This window comes from Mandrillus leucophaeus, unplaced genomic scaffold (genome assembly GCF_000951045.1).
Source record: "Mandrillus leucophaeus isolate KB7577 unplaced genomic scaffold, Mleu.le_1.0 Scaffold74, whole genome shotgun sequence".
In the NCBI taxonomy this organism is placed as follows: domain Eukaryota; kingdom Metazoa; phylum Chordata; class Mammalia; order Primates; family Cercopithecidae; genus Mandrillus; species Mandrillus leucophaeus.
In genome coordinates, this window is record NW_012108030.1 from 705,752 (window position 1) to 714,181 (window position 8,430).

The window sequence follows — 8,430 nt, forward strand, 5'->3', positions numbered from 1 at the left end:
AAAAAAAAAAAAAAAAAAAAAAAAAAAAAGGAGTAGCCCAGCACACAACCCACAACCACAAAAACATTATACTAAGTGAAAATGTCAGACACTCAGGTGCAGGAGCTCACACCTGTAATCCCAGCACTTTGGGAGGCCAAGGAGGGCAGATTGCTTTGAGCTCAAGAGTTCAAGACCAGCCTGGGCAACATGAAGAAACTCCATCTCTATAAAAAGTTAAAAAATTAGCCAAGCATGGTGGTGTGCGCCTATAATCCCAGCTATTAGGGTGGCTGAGGCATGAGAATTGCTTGAGCCTAGGAGGCAGAGGTTGCAGTGAGCCAAGAGTACACCACTGCACTCCAGCCTGGGCAACAGAGTGAGATCCTGTCTCAAAAAAAAAGAAAATATCAGACACTAAATGTCACGTTATATGATTTCATTTATATAAAATACCCAGATTAGGTAAATGCATAGAGACAGAAAGCACACTGGCCGGGTGCGGTGGCTCATGCCTGTAATCCCAGGACTTTGGGAGGCCGAGGCGGGCAGATCATCTGAGATCAGGAGTTCGAGACCAGCCCGACCAACATAGAGAAACCCAGTCTCTACTAAAAATACAAAATTAGCCGGGTGTGGTGGCGCATGCCTGTAATCCTAGCTGAGGCAGGAGAATTTCTTGAACCCGGGAGGCAGAGGCTGCGGTGAGGTGAGATCAAGCCATTGCACTTCAGCCAGGGAAACAAGAGTGAAACTCTGTCTCAAAAAAAAAAAAAATGTTGGGAGCTGAAAAGGCCAAAGGGATGGTGATCAACTCAGCATTCCACTGGAGGCTACATGATCAAACAGCAAACTGTTTATCATAAGTACAGAATGTGGGCAAACTTGCTTCTGTACCTGTCCCAGAAAGTTTGCTGAGGGCCATCACTCCCTGGCGCCAGGCTCCTTGAGGCCATCTACGGGGACATCTAGAGCCTATTGTTAAAGGAATGCAGTCTCACAAGCCTGCTGTGAACCAAAGGGCCCGGCCCCCCCCCCCCACCCCTTCTTCCAAATATACTATTTTATCTTTGTCTTTTTGTTTGTTTGTTTGTTTGTTTTTTGAGACGGAGTCTCGCTCTGCTGCCCAGGCTGGAGTGCAGTGGCCGGATCTCAGTTCACTGCAAGCTCCGCCTCCCGGGTTCACGCCATTCTCCTGCCTCAGCCTCCCGAGTAGCTGGGACTACAGGCGCCTGCCATCTCGACCGGCTAGTTTTTTTTTTTTGTATTTTTTAGTAGAGACGGGGTTTCACCGTGTTCGCCACGATGGTCTTGATCTCCTGACCTCGTGATCCGCCCGTCTCGGCCTCCCAAAGTGCTGGGATTACAGGCTTGAGCCACCGCGCCCGGCGTTATCTTTGTCTTTTATTCTAGCATTTGCCCCGCTTTGTTCAGTCCACCAGGGATTGTCGTCGGTTACAAGTGGCGCCCCGAACAGCAACAGAATCAGGCACTCTACAAAAAGAGGCAGAAAGCACATGGGTGGTTGCCAGGGTCTACTGGAGGGGAGAATATGAAGTGACTGCAAGTAGTGGTTGTACAACAAAAGGGTACGGGGCTTCTTTTTAAGTGATGAAAATGTTCTAAAATTGACTTTGGTGATGACTGCACATAGTAAAAGCCACTGAATTATACAGTATGTGACTAATAGACCTGTAATTAGGAAAAGCTGTCAGTAGAACTTAATTATGATAAACCTACTAAAATATTTAGGGGCAAATGTATGAATGTCTGCAACTTACTTTGAAATGCCCCCAAAAAACAAAGCAATATTTTACAAGACGGATAAATGTGACCAGGTGAGGTGGCTCACACCTGGAATCCCAGCACTTTAGGAGCCAAAGGAGAGAGGATCACTTGAGGTCAGGAGTTCAAGATCAGTCTGGACAACATAGTGAGATGCCATCTCTACAAAAAGAAAAAAAGATGGATTAATGATGAGTAGAAGGATGATATACAGATAGATATGTAATAAAAGAAACACAATGAAATGATGACAAAATCCAGGTGGTAGGCATACAGGTATTCAATTGTAAAGTTCTTTAAATCGTGTTATATGTTTGAAAAGTTTTGTAACCTGGAGAACAGGGAAGCTTGTTCAGTAAGGTGACCAAAAACAATGTAAATATTTTATAAACTAATTGCTCTTCTATGTAAGAGTAAATTGGAAGAGAACAGAAAGGTCAAAAATAAAAATACACCATTTACAATTGCAAAAAAATTAAAAACCAAGGTGCTGATGAAGGTCAGGGAGAAACATGTTTGGGTAAACACAGAATCATAACCAGTTCTTAAAAGTGATAAGTGAACATTTTAAGTCTTAAAATTCTATCTAAATATATCCATATACTTAGTGATTCAAGTCGCAATGGTGCAGTTTTGCCTCTTGATGGTATACTATTACAGAAATCTTAAAAAAAGTTTTTAAACAAAAACATGTATGATATGTTTAGTATAAGAATGTTATAATATAAAATTAAATAAGGCAAATTATACCAATGTTTCAGTAGTTTATCTGAATTGTGAAAAATCAAGCATAGAAAACTGAAATTAAAATATACGAAAATCTTATCAAAAGTCATTACTGGGGAACACATTTTGGGATAAGACAGATGTTGTTTTACTTGTGTCAGAACCTGAAAGAAAATATTTATGTGTGTGTATACATACATTCACACAGTAAACTTGAGGAAGAAAGACGAAAATCTTTAATAGAAACCTTATCATTTTCTTTTTTTGTTTTTTTCCTTTTCTCTCTCTCTCTCTCTCTCTCTCTCTCTTTCTTTCTTTTTTTCTGTTGAGACAGGGCCTCACTCTGTTGCCCAAGCTGGAGTGCAGTGGCTCAATCATAGTTCACTGCAGCCTAGACCTCCTAAGGGTCAGGTGATCCTCCCACCTCAGCCTCGGGAGTAGCTGGGACTACAGGCATGTGTCACCACACCCAGTTAATTTTTGTCTTTTTTTGGAGAGACAGGCTGTGTTGTTCAGGCTGGTCTGCAACTCCTAGGCTCAAGCAATCCGCCCACCTTGGCCTCCCAAATGCTGGGAATACAGGTGTGAACCACCGCGCCAAATTTGATTAATCTTTGATCTTCCCCAAGGTTTCCTATTTACCAGGATGAGAGGGAGGAGAGATGTGAGAAGTCGAATGAGGTCTGTAAACCAGTCCTTGCAGAGAAACTTAAAAGGGACTGAGAGGGAATTACCATTGGACTTCAACACATACACCAATCAGCATGCCTCGGCTGCCAAGGCTTCAGCCTTCACAAGCGTCTCCACGACTCTCACATCTAGGCCTCCGTAACACTGGTCACATCCCCTAAGATTAATCCCAAAACCTGGACCACACACCCAGGTTCACATGAACCCAGGCTCCTCCTCACTGAGTCACATATTAAATCCTGATTACAGCCTGGAGTGAAGGCTCACGCCCGTAATCCCAGCACTTTGGGAGGCCAAGGTGAGAGGATCGTTTGAGGCCAGGAGTTGGAGACCAGCCTGGGCAACATAGTGAGACCCCCATCTCTGCAATAAGAAGATAGATAGATAGATAGATAGATAGATAGATAGATAGATAGATAGATAGATCTCTGCAATAAGTAGATAGATAGATAGATGATAGATAGATAGATGGATAAGATAGATATAGATAGATAGATAGATAGATAGATAGATAGATAGATAGATAGATAGAATAGATAATTAGATAGATAGGCGTGGTGGCGCTCACCTGTAGTCCAAGCTACTCGGGAAAGCTGAGGTGGGAAGATCACCTGAGCCCCGGGAGATGGAGGCTGCAGTGAGCCACGATCTCGCCACTGCACTCAAGCCTGTGTGACAGAGCGAGACCCTGTCTCAAAAATAAAAAAATAAAATCCCGAATCCACGGCAGACACCGTTTTCCTTGACAAAAACCACTCCTCACTCCAGTCCTCAACCACCGAGCCATACAGAGTGACCCGTAAAGGCACCAAACCCTGACCACGGACTTCCAAGCGTTGCGCTCGACAGACTGACCACTGACCACTGGGATCCCTCAGGGCTGAACCGGAGACGCCCCAACCCCAATATCCCGACTCCCACTTGCTCCAGCTTCCCCCACAAACTCCACGACTCCGCACTAAACGGACGCTCACAGACACCCTCCTCCCCTCATCCTGACAGACGGACCCACACACAGACCTGATTTTCCGGGGAACCCACCGACACTTCCCTGAGCCTGCACTTTTCCTGAATTCTTCCACTTCTGGGCCCTCCCACAGCCTCCAAGCCGGCCTACGGCGGCCGACGAAGGTCTGAAGTTGCAGGTGTACGGAGCACGGACGACTGGGCGGTAGTAAGTTCGCGTCCTCTCGTCACGGAGACTGAAGGCGGCCATCTTTGAATCCTGCACGTACGGAAGGTAAAGTGGATCTTTTCTGCCCAAGTATGCAGGGATGGCTCGGGACCGTGAAGAACCCCATATTTTGGCACCTACATCCTGCGCTCAAGTTTCATTTATTTTCAGAGGCTCGAGCTTAGCCAAGACAAACACGGAATGGGCTACGTGCACCTTAGCGGGCTGGGGGGAAAAGTCATCCGCTTTGCACAAAGAATGACGGGAATGACACAATGGGTGCGGCCATCTTAGAAGTTAGGTGTCCGTACAAGTGAAAACGCTGTCTCCGCTGAGGAAAAAGAACAATCGCACCCTGAGTCATATACCGCGAAAACGCTTCTAGCTACATGGGCAAGAGGAAGATTTTTTAGGACAAAAAGGGTGTGGAGAAGCAATTGAGGTACGAGGATATTGTTCACCCCGTCAACGGAAAGTGAAAAAACAGCGACCAGCTGGAACCTTATTTACGTTTGAGGGACATGGTCACCGCCCAGTGCAGGTAAGGAGAGCAGCCAGGAGCCAACAGGAAAAGGGAATCCAATGTGGGAGGCGGGAATTTTTCTTAAGAGAGGAGAAGGGCTTCCCTCTGCTGGAGGTGGAGTCAATCTTAAGGTCGGGGCTTTCCGAGAACCAAGTGCCTAAAATTCTATAAGGAATAAATAAGACGACTCTGGGAGAATGAAAAGTTGTGCAAGCCCGGGCGCGATGGCGCGCACGTGTAGTCCCAGCTACTGGGGAAACCGAGGCAGGAAGATAGCTTGAGCCCAGTAGTTCCAGGCTGCAGTGAGCTATGATCGCACCTATCAATAGCCACTGCACCACGCAGCCTTGGCAACCCCTTCTTGAGGAATAAAAGAAAAAAGAAAAAAAAAAAAAAAAAACGTTGTGCAAGAAAAGAAATCATAGGATACTACCTGACTGACCTATAAATATTATTTACATAGTCATCATAATGTAAATTCTAATCCTGATCCAACCTAAATTAAGACAATTCCATTGGAAGAATGAGAAGGAAATTCCTGCGTGTAGTGGAGTGTTTATATTTCTAACAGAGTTTTCACGTGTCCTTCATGATAAATCTATAGAAAATGCCCCAAAATGCAAACTCCATTTCAGAAACATACCATGTTACTTAAAATATCGAATCTGTGAAGAGTAAAAAGCTTTACAGAACTATATGACTCCTTAGGAGAATTGCAAAATAAAAGCAAGAATTTATGACTCAGGAATTTCACTCCTAAATATTTATTCAACAGTAATGAAACTATATGTCCTCACAAAGTCTCACAAGAATGTTTTGGTCCTTTTATGGATAATACCCTGAACAGGAAACAGTCCAGGTGTCCATCAGTAGATGAATGTATAAGCAAATTGTAATGTAATCATACCCTGGAGTACTACTCAAAAATAATAAAAGAACAAATCACAGATGTATGCACCATTATAGATAAATGTCAACAACCTTATGAAGGGGGCCAGCCCCTCCACACCTATGGGTATTTCTTGTCAGGTGGGACGAGAGACTGAGAAAAGAAATAGGACACAGAGAAAGTATAAAGAAAGAACAGGGGGCCCAGGGGACTGGCACTCAGCATATGTATTTCTCGTCAGGTGGGATGAGAGACTGAGAAAAGAAATAGGACACAGAGAAAGTATAAAGAAAGAACAGTGGGCGCAGAGGGTGCAGGGGACCGGCACTCAGCATATGGAGGACCCGTGCCGGCACTGGTCTGTGAGTTCCCTCAGTATTTATTGATCACTATCTTTACCATCTCAGTGAAGGGGATGTGGCAGGACTATAGGGTAATGGTGGGGAAAGGGACAGCAGGAAAACATGTGAGCAAAGGACTCTGTGTCATAAATAAGCTTAAGGAAAGGTGCTGTGCCTTGATGTGCATGTAGGCCAGATTTATGTTTGACTTTACACAAAGAGCAGTAAAGAGCAGTATTGTCACCAGCATGCCTCATCTCCAGCCATAAGGCGGTTTTCTCCTTTCTCAGTAAATAGAATGTATGATCCGGTTTTACACCAGGACATTCTATTCCATTCCATTCCTCCCAAACGAGCAGGAGACAGATGCCTTCCTCTTATCTCAGCTGCAAAGAGGCCTTCCTCTTTCACTAATCCTTCTCAGCACAGACCCTTTATGGGTGTCGGGCTGGGGGATGGTCGGGTCTTTCCCCTCCCATGAGGCCATATCTCAGGCTGTCTCAGTTGGGAGAAACCTTGGACAATACCCAGGCTTTCTTGGGCAGAGGTCCTTTCGGCCTTCCGCAGTGCATTGTGTCCCTGAGTACTCGAGACTGGAGAATGGCGATGACTTTTAGCAAGCATACTGCCTGCAAACACATTTTTAACAAAGCACATCCTGCACAGCCCTAAATCCATTAAACTTTGAGTCAACACAGCGCATTTCTGCGAGCACAGGGTTGTGGCTAGGGTTACAGATTAACAGCATCTCAAGGCAGAAGAATTTTTCTTAGTACAGAACAAAATGGAGTTTCTTATGTCTACTTCTTTCTACATAGACACAGTAACAATCTGATCTCTCTTTCTTTCCCCCACACCTTATTCTGAGAGAAAGAAGCCAGGCAGAAAGAGAGAAGAGAGAACATGTTATATGATTCCATTTACACGGAATAACAAGTGTAGTGAGGATATGGAAGAACTGGAACCTTCACATACTGCTGGTGGAAATGTAAAATGGTGCAGCCACTTTGGAAAATAATCTGGCAGTTCCTCAAATGGTTAAACATACTGACCATATGATCTGACAGTTTCACTCCTGGGTTTATATCCAAGAGAAATAAAAACATGTCCATACAAAAATTTGTGCATGAATGTTTATAGCAGCATTATTTATAATAGCCTGAGGTGAAAACAACTCAATTATCCATCATCTGATGAAGGGAAAAATAAAATTAGTATTGTGGGGAAAAGAAAGAGGGATCAGACTGTTACTGGGTCTATGTAGAAAGAAGTAGACATAAGACACTCCATTTTGTTCTGTACTATAGAAACTCTTGTGCCTTGAGATGCTGTTAATCTGTAACCCTACCCCCAACCCTGTGCTTGCAGAGACATGTGCTGTGTTTACTCAAGGTTTAATGGATTTAGGGCTATGCAGGATGTCCTTTGTTAAAAAAGTGCTTGAAGGCAGTATGCTTGGTAAAAGGCCATTCGCTAATCTCTAGTACCCAGGGACACAAAACACTGCGGAAGGCCTCTGTCTAGGAAAGCCCTCTGTCTAGGGACCTCTGTCTAGGAAAGCCAGGTATTGTCCAAGGTTTCTCCCCATGTGCTAGTCTGAAATATGGCCTCGTGGGAAGGGAAAGACCTGACCGTCCCCTAGCCCGACACCCATAAAGGGTTTGGGCTGAGGAGGATTAGTAAAAGAGGAAGGCCTCTTTGCAGTTGAGCTAGAGGAAGGCATATGTCTCCTGCTCGTCCCTGGGCAATGAGAAACCTGTGTAAAACCTGATTGTATGTTCTATTTACTGAGATAGGAGAAAACCGCCCTAGGGCTGGAGGTGAGATGTGGTAGTGGCAATGCTGCTGTTTAATGCATAGAAATGTTTGTGGAGATGTTTGTTTACATGCACATCAAGGCACAGCACCTCTCCTTAAACTTATTTATGACACAGAGATCTTTGTTCACATGTTTTCCTGCTAACCCTCTCCCCACTATTACTCTATTGTCCTGCCACATCCCCCTCTCTGAGATGGTAAAGATAATGATCAATAAATACTGAAGGAACTCAGAGACCTGTGCCCACATGGGTCCTCCATATGCTGAGCACTGGTGCCCCGGGTCCACTTTCCTTTCTCTGTACTTTGTCTCCGTGTCTCTTTCTTTTCTCGAGTCTCTCGTTCTACCTGACAAAAAAACGCCCACAGGTGTGGAGGGGCAGGCCACCCCTTCAACTATAGCCATACATTAGAATATTATGCAGGTATAAAAAGGAATGAAGTGCTGAAACATGCTAAAACATAAATGAACCTTGAAAACGTCCTAAAGGAAGAAGCCAGTCAC

The 8,430-nt window shown here is 44.5% G+C and overlaps 1 protein-coding gene across 5 annotated transcripts in view; it reads right to left on the bottom strand.

The window, feature by feature from the left end:
• Nucleotides 1-4,522, bottom strand: part of ZNF613 (zinc finger protein 613) — a 16,072-nt gene extending 11,550 nt beyond the window's left edge. For 2 of the 5 annotated variants that reach the window (XM_011965874.1, XM_011965870.1), the window contains exons 1-2: nucleotides 4,201-4,522; nucleotides 1,761-1,926 (exon numbers count right to left, since the gene is read on the bottom strand). The gene's annotated coding sequence lies outside the window, so the exon portion shown is untranslated. Of the gene's footprint in view, nucleotides 1-1,760; nucleotides 1,927-3,748; nucleotides 3,849-4,200 lie in introns of all 5 variants that reach the window. The other 3 variants (XM_011965872.1, XM_011965873.1, XM_011965871.1) reach the window with 3 other exon arrangements.
• Nucleotides 4,523-8,430: the final 3,908 nt, after the last annotated feature.